Below are 15,967 nucleotides of genomic sequence, written 5' to 3'. Positions count from 1 at the left end.
CGAGATAGAGTACATAGGCTTGTAGCAACTTTGCTCTATTCGGATCAGTTCCTCTTGTTTTGTTTTTACAATGGGAAAGGAGGTGATTTAAACTTTTAGGATGCGTTCACAGGTACAGGATCTGCAGCAGATTTGATGGCGCAGATTGGAATCTGCAGCAAATCCGCAGCAGATTTGATGGCCCAGAGTTACTTTGCATTGAATCTGCAGCTTCAAATGTGCACCATCAAATCTGCAGATTCTGTACGTGTGAACGCACCCTTATTGGGAGTTTATTTTATAAGTTTTTTTTCCTTTTACACTTTTTTAAACTTTTTTTTTTTCATTTATATATGAAATCATTGGATTGCATATACTGATCAATGCTATGCCTTTGCAGAACATTGATCAGTACTATCAGCAAACTTCTCATAGAGCCTGCCTGAGAGTGAGTGTTTCTCCTCTGCTTGTCAGGGAAAGTCACTTGTCACTGTCACTGACTTCAATTACCCCTAGGCCACCTTGGACGTACCGGTATGCCATGCGTGACTGTCCCCAGACGACCCTGGGCGTACCGGTACATCCTGTGCTATCCGATCCTGTCCGATCTATAAAAATATAACGAACGTCATCGTGAACTGTGTAAACGAAGAGTGAAAAAAGCACCAGGATTACCGATTTTTTGTTACATTATATCTAAAAAATTTATTAAAAAGTGATCAAAACATCCGATCCTCACAAATATGGTATTAATAAAAACTAGAGATCATGGAGCAAAAAATGACACCCCATACAGCCCCGTAGGTGAAAAACTAAAATCGTTATAAGCGTCACAATAGGCCCATTTTATTAATAATTAATTGCCGAGAAAAAGGATTTAATAAAAAAATATATATAACATTAGAGAATCTGTGTAAACCTGCATATGGTTGTGTTCGGACTGACCTATAGAATAATAGTATCATGTCACTGTTACCATATAGTGCATTACGTAGACACAGGAACCCCCCCAATAGTTACCATATTGCATTCTTTTTTATGATTTCCCCAATTTATATCTTCATAAATAATATATTTGGGATTCCCTCATACATGTTATGGGATAATGAGACGCCATTACACAGTACAACTATTCCTGTAAAAAACAAGCACTTACATGGCCTTGTAGATAGAAAACTGAAAGTGCTAGAGCTCTTAGAAGGGGAGGAGAAAAAAATGAAAACGCAAAAATGAAGATTTGCGCTGTCGACTGGGTCATTTTAGGTTTGGTTCTCAAAGGGTTAAACGCTGCAATTGCTATAGGCATTTAAGGGGTTAAAGAAAGGCAGCTGCATGACCACGGGTGCCTGTCATTAACTCCTGCACTGTGACACTGCTGTGTTCTGGACCACTCACATTGGAGCCAGTTCATTGCAGGAATATATATATATATATATATATATATATATATATATATATATATATATATACGTATTATGGATGTGAAGGGTTGAAGGTTTTGCCAGGCTTGTCCTCTGGCTCGTTGAAACAGATGGCAGATGGGATTCCCACGGAGTCCGTGTGTGTGTGTGGGGGGGGGGGGGGGGGGGGTTAGTGTTCTGCTTGGAATTTCTGCCTGTTTTCAGTAGTGTGAATGGGCCCTTTGGGTGTGGTGTTGCAGATCAGTTCTATGTGAATGGAGTTTAATTACGGCTAGAGATGAGTGAACCTGGAGCGTGCTGGAGTCCATCCGAACCCGAACGTTCGGCATTTGATTAGCTGGGGCTGCTGAACTTGGATACAGCTCTAAGGTTGTCTGGAAAGCATGGATACAGCCAATGACTATATCCATGTTATCCACATAGCCTTAGGGCTTTATCCAACTTCAGCAGCCACCGCTAATCAAATGCCGAAAGTTCGGGTTCGGATGAATACGAGCATGCTCTAGGTTCGCTCATCTCTAAATACGGCCCATTACCTGGAGACAGGGGGGGGTGTTGTTTTTACATGGAAATTAGCTATGTTTTCTCTACTCCTAGATAATCCCCTTAACTGCCATGGAATAGATTGCTTAGTGCTTTTACTTGGTGGAGCCTGGACACATGGCTGAATCCATAATACAATAAGAGGTGATGATACGGATATCGAATATGTGAATGTTCTTTCTTTTATTGTTTTTTTATGGAAATACATTAACAGAAACTTCTTACAATTTCTCAAGGATTCACAACTTGAATGTGAGCTGTTATTAGATGGTTACTGAGCATTTACTTGTGCTTTACCTTCTTCTTATTACAGGTTCTTCCTTATTTCATTTCCTTCTCATTAATAATTTTATCTTTGTTCATTTGAGCCAAGTCCTATCCTGCGCAAAAGCATCCAGAGTGCAGCCAAAGGGCAGGAACTCTGACAGCTGTGCTTTATTATCTTCCATTATCAGAATATATTTGTTGTGGCAGCCTGCATGGCAGTACATTGTCTCCTATACCTATAGGCCATGTTCACATGGCGTAGGAGACCAGCCGTTCCGTGGCCCAGCCGGGTCATGGAGCAGCTGGTCTCTGAAAAGATCATCCTGGCCGGTACTGCCGCCCGCGTCAGAACTTCCCACTGCACAGTATGAAGCAAGCAGCCGGAGCCGTTCACTTCATAGTGTGCACTGACATGGTTTTCTATGGCCGCTATTCACTGAATAGCGGCCGCAGAAAACTGACATGTTAGTTCTTTGCGGGGCCGTGAGGGATCCCGGCCGGAGCATATACGGTATGCTCCGGCCAGGATCCCATAGAAGGCAAGGCAATGTGTCTAATCGTACAAAATTTACTTTTACTCAGTGTGAACATAGCCATATAGTGATCAACCTTAACTTTAACCTGTTAAGGACGCATGACGTACCGATACGTCATGCGCCCGTAAGAGGTGCTCAGAGTATTGTTATTAGTAAAAAGCCCCCTTCCCTAATAAAAGTCTGAATCACCCCCCTTTTCCCAGGTTTTAAATAAAAGTAAATAAATAAATAAACATGTTTGGTATCGCCGCGTGCGTAATTGCCCGAACTATAAATTAATCACAATCCCAAAGTGCAAAATTGCGCATTTTTGGTCGCATCAAATCCTGAAAAAATTTAATAAAAAGCGATCAAAAAGTCGTATATGCGCAATCAAGGTACCGATAGAAATAACACGTCATGGTGCAAAAAATGACACCTGACACAGCCCCATAGACCGAAGGATAACAGCGCTATAAGCCTGGGAATGGAGCGATTTTAAGGGACATATATTTGTTAACAATGGTTTGAATTTTTTACAAGCCATCAGATACAATATAAGTTATACATGTTACATATCGTTTTAATTGTAACAACTTGTGAAACATGCATAACAAGTCAGTTTTACCCCAGGGCGAAAGGCGTAAATACACCATCCCCCCCAAATAAAAGAAATGCATTTTTTTTTTCAATTTCACCACACTTTGAATTTTTTTCTGGTTTTGCAGTGTCCTTTATGCAAAAATTCAGCCTGTCATTGCAAAGTACAATGCAAGTGATATGGCCTTTTAAACACAAGGAGGAAAAAATGAAAACGCAAAAACGAAAATTGGCCCTGTCCTTAAAGGGTTAAAGAGGAACTATCAGACGAATCTAACCTGCTGATATGCCCCTATTTTTGCAAAAAAAAGGATGGAAAAACGGATGCATTTGTGTGCACCCGTTTTGATCTGTTTTTCCATTGACTTTCATTATAAAAAAAAATGGATCAAAACGCATCCGTTTTTTTTTTAACGTACACAAAAACTGAGCTGACCTTACTTTTGTGTACGTTAAAATAAAAACGGATTTTTGATCCGTTTTTTTTAGAATGGAAGTCAATGGAGAAACGGATCAAAACGGATGCACAGAAATGCATCTGGTTTTTCCATCTGTTTTTTTTTTTTTTGCAAAAACGGATAAAAAAAAGCCTTATTACTAGAAAGGGTCAGGTCAGCCAGGGGCGGATCGGCGCTATGGAGGTGGAGCAGTTGTTCTAATGGTCTCACTGGACTGTGGAGCACACGACTAACTGCACCAGAACGGCGCTAAGGAGGAAGGTAAGAGACATAGCATCCACCTTAGCGTCTCCTGTGCAATAGGGACATATCAGCAAGTTAGATCCGTCTAACCTGCTAATAGTTCCCCTTTAAAACAATGTGCCTAGCAGTGTGAAAGTTCCTATATAGTTACCCAAAAAGTTCAGACCCATTAAGGCTCAAGGTTTCAAGATGTTAGCATCAGATGCTTAAAAGCAATACTGCCAAATTAAGTGACTTTTGACATGTCATCAGACATCTCCTGAGACCTCTTAACGACGGATGACAGGTATACCCATAATACCCCCAGCAGCTGGAGCCCCCGACTCATCGCCGGCACAAACCAATCATTTGTGTTGGCTATTTAACCATTTAAATGACGCTGTTGAAAGGCGATGTCCCAGCCAGGCGGTTGCTTCAGGCTGTCTTCATCGAGCATAGATAAGATCAATCAATGCATTACATATGTACTGCATTGATCCTCATGGCACTTCTCATTAGAGTAACCTAGGGGGATTACAAATTAGTGTAAAAAATGCTTTTTCATATATAAAAAAAAGTCATGCCTTAATAAAAGTTGAAGTTATTTTCGGATGTCTTTTGCAAACAAGGGACATTATTTTTTAGTTGTTCACGCAAAGTTTTTTCTTTTTTCACAGTCTTTACTACTAAATTCAAGGGACTTTTCAATTGCAGACAAAAGGCAATCAGTCCACCTCACCTAAAATAATAGACCAACAGCTGTCATTGCACTGATGGGCGGCCAAAATGCAAAATTACAAACGTCATTTTCGACGGAGAGAGAAAAACATTGTGCTAGCCCTGCCTATGGATGTAATATAAACAACAATTCTACAATGAAAAACTTCTCCTGAAGAAGCAGAGTGACCGGCGGAATGCGTGGGCTGCTTTATCCTAACCAGCCCCTTATTTCATATTGCAGAATTGTTGTTTATATTACCTCCTTACCATAGACCTTTGTAGTTGGAGTTTTTGGGGTGTCTTGTTCTTATCCTAGGCCAGGTAAGGCAAGTTTCCTATTTAACTGTTTTTAAATATTTAGTATGTAGAATAGCTTTGTTGTTGTCCACATATTTGCCACTATAACTGTTTGTCAGTAGGTATTTTGTATAATGAAATAAGAGGACTGTTCAAGTTATATACTTCTTATGGTTCAACTTTAAAGTGTACGGTTGCTATATAACAGCTGTACTTACCAGAAATCCAGGCCCGGTCTCCTGAGGGCTGCTATATAACAGCTATACTTACTGTATCCAGGTCCAGTCTCCTGAAGGCACCTACATAACAGCTATACTTACTGTATCCAGGTCCAGTCTCCTGAAGGCTGCTATATAACAGCTATACTTACTGTATCCAGGTCCAGTCTCCTGAAGGCTGCTATATAACAGCTAGCCTTACCAGAAATCCAGGTCCAGTCTCCTAAAGGCTGCTATATAACAGCTATACTTACTGTATCCAGGTCCTGTCTCCTGAAGGCTGCTATATAACAGCTATATTTACTGTATCGAGGTCCAATCTCCTGAAGGCAGCTATATAACAGCTATACTTACCAGAAATCCAGGTCCAGTCTACTGAAGGCAGCTATATAACAGCTATACTTACTGTATCCAGGTCCAGACTCCTGAAGGCAGCTATATAACAGCTATACTTACTGTATCCAGGTCCAGTTTCCTGAAGGCTGCTATATAACAGCTATACTTACTGTATCCAGGTCCAGTCTCCTAAAGGCGGCTATATACCAGCTATACTTACCAGAAATGCAGGTCCAGTCTACTGAAGACAGCTATATAACAGCTTTATTTACTTTATCCAGGTCCAGTCTCCTGAAGGCGGCTATATAACAGGTATATTACTGTATCCAGGTCCACTTTCCTGAAGGCAGCTATATAACAGCTATACTTACTGTGTTCAGGTCCAGTCTCCTGAAGGCTGCTATATAACAGCTATACTTACCAGAATTCCAGGTCCAGTCTCCTGAAGGCATCTATATTTTCTGACTTGTGTAGGTTGTATAAAACAGACTAAATACAGGAATTGTGACCAGTACATCGAGTCACGGCTCAGTGTGTCCATCAGTCACATGACTGCCTTCTCTCTGTGAGCTCTCAGATGGCCTGGGATACACAGGACTTCCTATTTTCTGTTTCCTGTTTTTTGAGAAAAAAAAGAGTCAGACAACATGAAGTGTCGTGTTTTCCATGAAAACTAAAAACTAATAATGAAAATAAATTGCAAACTTGCTTTATATCACATCTACTGCTGATTTTGATTTTGAAAGTTAAAACCAAAGGTACAAGTCACTATTGTATCTCACGGCTCCGACTCTGTGTTGTCTAATATTCTCTGCACCTCATCACCATCAAGGGCTTCTCCATCACCACCTCAGGCAGCAGTAATAGAGAGGCCCCGGGGGGAACTACATGTACCATCATCACCAAACACCTAGGTGTAGTCCCCTCTATAACCTCCATCCTCCCTGAGATCCCTTCACTCCAGGCTGCTACATTACCATTGGACGCCAACCAGTGTGAATTCCATCACCCAGTGCACATTAACAACTGAACAACTAATAACTCAACTCACTCACTGACTGTGAGTTAACTATTTACCACTGTATCATCTAAGGTTGAGCTGTTCAAGCTGAAGTTGTACCTTGCTGATATGTCCCTATTGCACAGGAGGAAGATACGTCTCTTATCTTTCTCCTTGTTGCCCTTCTGGTGCAGTTAGTCTTTTGCATCATGGTCCCCTAAGACCATTAGGAGCACTGGGACACCCGTCAGGAGCACTGCCCGCCCCTAGTCCGCCCCTAGAAGTAAGACACCTGCTTCTGCCAGTACCTTTATTTGATTGTATCATCAACACTGAAAGGGTTTATCTCCATTGATATGATTTCTTTTTTTTTTTTTTTTCATTCATAAAAAGTTATTTTGTTTGAACGTGGAATATTACATTAAAGGGATTGTGTCACCTAAATTTTCTTTTACTGATTAGAATCAGATACTAAAACTTATTTTATTCTAATCTGTTTTTATTTTCTGACTGTAATCCCCCCCCCCCCCCTTTGTGTACATCGTTATGGGGTTGGCCACATTGCCTGAGCTGTTTTTAACAGCATTTAGTGACATGCTTTACAGCAAGCCTCATGGAAATAGACGACAATAGACGGAGTCTGTTCCTTGAGATGAATGTGAAATATTACTGTGACCTGTGAAGAGGTCATTCCACAGGGAGCTGCTATTGTCTCCTCTGTCTATTGGTGTCACATGACGCTGGAATGCTGTACAGATCACTTTACAGCAGTCTTTTCTTATCACTCTTATCTGGGCCTAAAGAAGCAATCCTAAAGAAACTGATCGTTGTCTCTATTACAGGGAGCGATAATCAGCCGAATCCGTGTAATAGAGCCCTTAATTTTAGCCCAAGTGGTGAGAATGAAAACTACAAGATACCAGGATTATTTTATAATATAGATAGAAAAATGGAAAATTAGAAAAAATGTCACCAACAATTCTTTAAAAATATGTTTATAAAAAAAAATAATAGTATTTATACAAGATATCATTTTTTGATGACACATTCCCTTTAAGTCAGGGTTACTTACCCTTCCTTGTATGTAACGGACAGTGAACTTTAGACATTGCAGTCTCTCCATAGGAATGTTAATGATGAGCTGTATTCTGAAAGAAAATGTTTATTGTCCTAAGAAAACTCATCGTGAGCTGTTGAAAATCTATGGTAAAATTCCTTTAGTTAGATGAATGGTCGGGCTAAAAGTTTTTGCTCCATGATGCAAGTACATTCACATTGACGTGATGGTAAAGTGCTCATAGACTCATATCATTGATCAACATTGACTTAAACGAGAAGTCCGGCGAAAATGTTTTTTAAAGTATTGTTTTGCCCTCCAAAAGTTATACAAATCCCCAATATACACTTATTACGGGAAATGCTTATAAACTGCTTTTTTCCCTGCACTTTCTACTGCATCAAGGCTTCACTTCCTGGATAACATGGTGATGTCACTTCCTGGATAACATGGGGATGTCACTTCCTGGATAGTGACATCACCATGGAAGTGACATCACCATGTTATCCAGGAAGTGACATCACTATGTTATCCAGGAAGTGACATCACTATGTTATCCAGGAAGTGACATCACCACGTTATCCAGGAAGTGACATCACCATGTTATCCAGGAAGTGACATCACTATGTTATCCAGGAAGTGACATCACTATGTTATCCAGGATGTGACATTACCATGTTATCCAGGAAGTGACATCACCATGTTATCCAGAAAGTGAAGCCTTGATGCAGTAGTAAGTGCAGGAAAAAAAGCACTTTATAAGCATTTCCCGTAATAAGTGTATATTGGGGATTTGTATAACTTTTGGGGGACAATACAATACTTTAATAAAAATTTTCACCAGACTTCTCCTTTAAGTTGAGTCCTGGATTTTATGGGCATGGAAATATTTTTAATATTCTGTAAAGTCCTATTTCTGTAATGATCTGACTTAAAACATGGTAGATTGATGGAATATTACTTGACTGGTTAACATGTGTACAGTGTAAACCATGCCCATGTTAAAAAGCAATGATCAGCTGACCTGCACAATGTTGGCTGATTGTAGCCTTTCAACATATTTTAAGGGAGTCTGTTACCTAAATTTTCTCTTACTGATTAGAGTCAGATACTAAAACTTCTTCTTTTATTCTAATCTGTTTCTATTCTCTTACTGTTATTTTTTTTTATTTCACTTTTTGTACATTGTTATGGGGACGGCCACATTGCCTGAGCTGTTCTTAACAACTTTGTGTGTGTTACCAGCTTGCCCATGTTTCCTGCCCTCTGTGACCGCTATCCTGGTTCCAGCCATGAGTCCTTCTGTGATCCTACCAACTAGCCTACGCGTTACGAGCTTCACCTCACCTGCCTCTGCTAGCAAGCCAGGCCAGGGGTAGAAACCTGAGGGTCGCCTGCCGCAGCAAGTCCAGCCCACCAACGGCACCTTAGGCTTGGCTCCCTGGTGCGGCTTATGCCATTGCTAGCAGCGGGTTCAGCGGATCCACAAATCCTTCCATTACAATATGTTCCTTTAACCCCTTAAAGACAGAGCAATTTCGATGAGCCCTTATTTTTTGCGTCACTAATTGTACTTTGCAATGACAGGCTGCATTTTTTCATAAAGTACACTGCGAAACCAGAAAAAAATAAATGTGTGGTGAAATTGAAAAAAACCCAACACATTTTGTTTATTTGGGGGGTATTTGTTTTTACGCCATTCGCCCTGGGGTAGAACTGACTTGTTATATATGTTCCTCAAGTCGTTACGAATAAAACGATATATAACATGTATAACTTTTCTTGTATCTGATGGCCTGTAAAAAATTCAAACCATTGTTAACAAATATACGTTCCTTAATATCGCTCCGTTCCCAGGCCTATAGCGCTTTTATCCTTTGGTTTATGGGGCTGTGTCAGGTGTAATTTTTTGCGCCATGATGTTTACTTTCTATCGGTACCTTGATTGCGCATATACAACTTATTGATCGCTTTTTATTACAATTTTTCTGGATTTGATGTGACCAAAAATGCGCAATTTTGCACTTTGGGATTTTTTTGCGCTTACGCTGTTTACCGTGCAAGATCAGGAATGTCCCCCTGGGGTTAGGGTTATTCCCCCTGGGGGACTTCTAGTATATACACTTTGATCTCTCATTGAGATCTTTGCTGGATATACAGCAAAGATCAATGAGATTGGCATTCGTTTGCTTTCGGCTGCTGCAGCCGAATACAAACGAGTGCCGAGCCAGGGACGGCGCCATCTTGGAGAGGTCCCCGGCCGGCTTCAGGTACAGACACCAGGGAAGTGCTGCAGCCGGTAATCAGAGGCAGCTGTCAACTTTGACAGCTGCCTCCGATTACCTGATTAGCGGGGCACGGCGATCGGACCGTGCCCGCTAATAGCCGCGGTCCTGGGCTACATGTGGCACCTGGGATGGCGGCCATATCTAAGAGACTGCAGGGGTCCGACCACTGAGACCCTCAGTGATCTTGATTATTATGCACACAGCTGTAAGGAGCATGTGACGTAGACCATTAAAGGGGTCATCCAGCGCTATAAAAACATGGCTACTTCTCCCCCTCTCTTGTCTCCAGTTCAGATGTGGTTTGCAATTAGGCACCATTTACTTCAATGAAACTGAGTTTGAAACCGCACCCAATCTGGAGACAAGAGAGGGGAAAAGTGGCCATGTTTTTGTAGCACTAGATAATCCCTTTAAATACTGCCATTAGATGTGTGTAAGCAAAGCATATCAGTTACCCGCATTACTGATCTGTACAGTGTAAAAAATCCAAGGCTGCTTCTATTTTAATTCCCTACATTTGCCATCTGTTTGGATAAAGCCCATTCTATGGTTACTAAGATTTCAAGGAAGTTCTTTAAAGTGACACTGTCACCCTGATTTTTCATTTTTGCATCATTAAAAACGTTTAAATTACTAACCTTATTTCAGATGTTTAATCATGGTTCTGGTTGATGAGAAAAGTGAACTTTTATCAGCTTGTTAGTGCGCCACTGGGCGGGGCTTAGTCTCTGAAGCGCCACATCACTCCGCCCCCTACATTGCCGTCGACCCCGCCCTGCGCAATAACTCTGCTGGCTGGCTGCAAATCGCTGCTGGCTGTGAGGACACTTTCACAGCTGCAGCGAGAGCTCCGGGGGGCATCAGGACGTCGGTGGACCTTCAGACAGCCCCACCATGCTTGCGCCTGCTAAAATCTTGCTTAAAGCCGGTCGCACAGCCCGGCTGTGGACAGATCCCGTACTCATTCAGTGCGCCTGCGCGGAATATGATGGGGCCGTGCACGTCCCAACATCCAAGCAAAGGCTGGGAGAGCCAAACAAGTGGGAGCGGCGGCCTGGAGAGATGACGTAACAAAGGGGGCGTGGTCGACGACGGTGTAGTGGCGATGTGGCGCTTCAGAGACTAAGCCCCGCCCAGTGGCACACTAACAAGCTGATAAAAGTTCACTTTTCTCATCAACAAGCATCATGATTAAACATCTGAAATAAGGTATGGAGACGGCAAGATTAGTAATTTAAACGTTTTTAATGATGCAAAAATGAAAAATGGGGGTAACAGTGTCACTTTAAATACGTTCTCCTAATCTAATCACACACCGGAGTCTGATTTTTGCATCTATCTTGTAACCTTTCACGTGTTGCTGTAAAATATGAAGCAATAATGCAATTCTCTTTTATGACTACTGAAGAAATACAATGTGGTGGAAAACATGAATGATGGACACCGCATCCTTATTGCTATTGTGTAAGTATAACGTTTACAGGGAACTTGTCACTAGCACAAAATGCTAAATACCTCACTTTAAGAGAACTATGGTATAGAGAGTAAATTTTATTAGCAAAAGCTGAGGAGGGCTAAGAGCAGTTCTCAGGCAAACCTGGCCTGTCCGTGCAATAGGGTCCAATCAGACGAAGCCATGATTAACGATTAACTATTGCAAACGAGATTGTTTATCTTTAACCTGAAATCGTTCCTCATATTGCACAGAACGATAGTCGTTAGTTATGATGGTTACTACAATCAGTTACTCCACTGATCCCAGCAAAAGAAGACAAGATATGGAATTACACTGAACGATTAAAGGGGTACTCCAGCGTGGGGGCACTTTTGTGCTGGGACCGAAGACGAGGTGGCCGAGGGAAAAGACATCCACTCACCTCCCCGGTTCCAGCCGCGGGTCCCGCGTGATGTCTCAGCCTGTGAGGGCTTACATAGGGAGAGAGGAGCCTGCCCACAAGGGCTTTCATAGGGATAGAGGACCCTGCCCGCGAGGGCTTACATAGAGATAGAGGAGCCTGCTCATGAGGGCTTACATAGGGATAGAGGACCCGGCCAGCGAGGGCTTACATAGGGATAGAGGACCCGGCCAGCGAGGGCTTACATAGGGATAGAGGACTCGGCCAGCGAGGGCTTACATAGGGATAGAGGACTCGGCCAGCGAGGGCTTACATAGGGATAGAGGACCCGGCCGGCGAGGGCTTACATAGGGATAGAGGACTCGGCCGGCGAGGGCTTACATAGGGATAGAGCACCCTGCCCACAAGGGCTTATATAGGGATGGAGGACCCTGCCCACAAGGGCTTACATAGGGATAGAGGAGCCTGCCCACAAGGGATTACATAGGGATAGAGGAGCCTGCCTGTGAGGGCTTACATAGGGATAGAGGAGCCTGCCTGTGAGGGCTTACAATTTATAAGGTACAGGGAGAGAAACAGGAGGTAAAGTGCAGCCAGTCACAGTGTGGAGCAGAATTATTATTGGTTGTAGCTTAGTTTAAAGGGAACCTGTCACCCCCCGTACCGGGGTGACAGGTTCCCGACCCCCCGTTAGAGACCCCTATACTTACCTCATCCCGCCGGGTCCCGCTTCTGGATTCGGTCGGGTCCCGGAGATCTCAGCCGCTGCAGCCCGGCGCGCGCGCTGAGAGATGAGTCCAACACCCATAGAGAATGACAGGAGAGTCCAGCGCTCCGTGATTCTCTATGAGCGTTGGACTCATCTCTCAGCGCGCGCGCCGGGCTGCAGCGGCTGAGATCTCCGGGACCCGACTGAATCCAGAAGCGGGACCCGGCGGGATGAGGTAAGTATAGGGGTCTCTAACGGGGGGTCGGGAACCTGTCACCCCGGTACGGGGGGTGACAGGTTCCCTTTAAATAGATGGGTTTTCAGGTCACTTTTGCAGGTCTTGATTTTGGATGAGAGGCGGATGTGTTGGGGTAGTGAGCTCCAGAGTATGGGGGAGTCTGCATTTAAATTCTTGTAAGACTATTAGTTAAAGTAAAAAAAGTCAAAGAGATCTAAACTGTGTTATACAATTGACATAATAATAATGCAAGCACTATATAGCCAGTGCATAGACAACTCATTATATTACTGGATAATTGTGATAATATGGTTTATTCATGTGACTCACACAGTGCGTGACCTCTCTGACTCGTGACCATCTCTCTGATCCTGATTTAGAGGGGTTGTTGGCAGTAATATAGACTTCTGGCTCATTTCTCTCAATCTACTTCTTACAAAGAAAATAAAACAGTATTGTTAGTTCCAGCACGAAGAGGGTCGAAGAACAGTACAGCTTACCGTAATATACAGCTACAGACCCACTCTAAGGATAGATTTATGAAAGCAACATCTGCCCATGGCAAGCACATTAGATGTACAGGACAAAGGGTCGACCATTGTGTGCATTGTGTTCATTGAATTGCGGCCACAGAAAACTGACATGTCAGTTATTTGTGGCGCCGCACGGGATCCTGGCCGGAGCGTTTTCGATGTGTATACACTCCGGCCAGGATCCGATAGAAGCAGAGGCAGTGTTCCACAACGTGAAAAGTACGGCCGTTGTTGCTGATGGCAACAACGGCTGTACTTTTACGTAGTGTGAACATAGCCTAATACAGCACGTAAGGAAGGGGGAGATCCGTTGTGTACTAGTCATCTGGGCTGTGACTAGTCACAGCTCTCTTACCTGTCAGTGCACTCTGCGAGGTGATTGACAGGCAAGGAGGCCATTTAGTGGCTGCTAATCACCCCGCAGAGCACGCTGACAGGACAGAGAGCCATGACTAGTCACAGCCCAGATAACTAGTTCACGGCTCTCTCTTACGTGCGGTATTAGGGTACGTGCACACTACAGAATCGCGATGGAAAACCCATGGCGGATTCCGCAGCTCGCACCCGCTCGCGGACTCTGGCGGCAGCTCGCGTCTCTGCCCTAAGTCATAGACTCCATTCTATGCACGCCCAGATTCCGCCATCTGTCCAAAGAATGAACCTGTCCATTGTTTGGACGGATGGCGGAATCCTCCCATTCATAGAATGGAGTCTAGGACACGGGTGGAGTCCGCAAGCGGGTATAAGCTGTGCGACCTGCAACAGGTTTTCTGTTGTGATTCAGTAGTGTGCACATACCCTCACATACTAACATGGTTAATAAGGTTGGAAAAAGACAAGAGTCCATCAAGTTTAACCTACAGGCACCCCACTGTGTTGAAGGCAAAAACCCTTAGGAGGCAGATGACAACTGCACAGGGAGAAAAATTCCTTCCTGACTCCAATTGAAAGGCATTTACCACAAATGAAGTCCACAGAGCCCAGATCCCCCGACACCACCGGAGAGCTGGCCGCCAAGTGGGTGCAGCCATTCTTGGAGCCCAATAAGCACAAATTGTTCCCTTTAAATAATAGTTATGTGAAATCTGTCCATATACTGCCTAACGCACGGTTGTTGTGTAACAAAGATAGTGTCCCATAGACATATTGCTTATAAGTGTGTTACCCCAAATGGTGACTATGGCTGCCAGGTGTCCCCCCATACAGGCTTATAAGCAGACCTTTACAGCAGAAGGGTCAAACTTGTGTCTTTGTTGGCCTACTAGATGAATATAATTATTAGAGATGAGCGAACCGAACCCGAATGTTCGGCATTTGATTAGCTGGGGCTGCAGAACTTTGATAAAGCTCTAAGGTTGTCTGGAAAACATGGATACAGCCAATGACTATATCCATGATTTCCACATAGCCTTAGGGCTTTATCCAACTTCAGCAGCCACCGCTAATCAAATGCCGAAAGTTCGGGTTCGGATCGACTGGAGCATGCTCGAGGTTCGCTCATCTCTAATAATTATCCATTGTTATAGACCAGGAACTCAGTGTGTTATGTTTTGCCATATTCCCTCCCAGAAAGGGTGTTTCAAAAGGAGAATCCCTACACAATATGGCATCTAATAGAAACTTTAAAAATGTAAACCAGAAGTACATCATGTCCCCTAGCAGGCTAGAGATAACATATTACCAAGCTTTACTACATCGAAACACCATATGGCCATGATTTCTGTATTAGGGTCCTATTACACGGAGCCATAATCTGCTGAATCAGGCCAGGCTTCGCGTAACAGAGACAACGATCAGCCAATGAAAACAATCAACTGATCGTGTCCTTTGTTCCTGCCTAGAAATCATCTTCCACTGACTGTGCATCGCTCTGTTTAATAGGAGGTGAGAGGTCAATGAAAGTTTAGATAAAATAATAAAGCTATGCTTTACCTGTCCGCATTCCCCGGTGTCCTTCCGTCTACTCCAAGGTCACCGCAGCCACTGCTGAAGCTTCTTAAGCCGTCTCTACAATGACAGGCCGCTCAGCCAATCATAGGGGACGGCTCTGCCCTGTCTTGGATAGTGAGTGACCTGTCGCTTCAGACACGTCTCAGAGGTGTTAGCCGCGGCGGAGGGGAGAAGCCTGAAAGATGGAAGGAAGCCGGGGAGTGCGGAGAGGTAACGCATTGCTTTATTTTTTTCTATATATGCAGCGAGGACTGCACGGACACGGACAATAATGATATATATTTATATATACAGCCCTTGCTGCACGATTGTCAAGCTAATATATAATAAGCTTGGAAAGCGAGCGCTGATCTAATGCCGCTAGATTATCAACCTGTGTAATATGGCCCTTATAATGACCTGGAAACTGAAAAAAGGAGAACTCCGGACCTGTCCATGTTCCAGGACTTTGGGGGACATGTATCAAGCGGCGAATTGTGTTTTTTTTTGGCGGAAAGGGCCCATTTGCGAATGATTTTATTTGCAAATAGCCGATTTGCAAATAAAATATTCACAAATAGGCACTTTCCGACGGGTACGCCGGGGGGGGGGGGGGGGGGGGGGGCGCCGAGGGTGTGTGGAGGGGACCGAACGGGGACTCAGAGTCTGCGCGATTCATCATTGTTTTTGCGCTAAGATACACAGAAAACCTACTCCCGCTCCCAGCTGGCGTGTGTTTCCTGCCGTGTGCACCGGCGTGCACAGGATTTATGTAGAGGCA

The sequence above is a fragment of the Dendropsophus ebraccatus genome, chromosome 11 (genome assembly GCF_027789765.1).
Source record: "Dendropsophus ebraccatus isolate aDenEbr1 chromosome 11, aDenEbr1.pat, whole genome shotgun sequence".
NCBI lineage: Eukaryota > Metazoa > Chordata > Amphibia > Anura > Hylidae > Dendropsophus > Dendropsophus ebraccatus.
The sequence above is the reverse complement of the archived record's forward strand: the minus strand, read 5'-3'. Positions refer to the sequence as shown.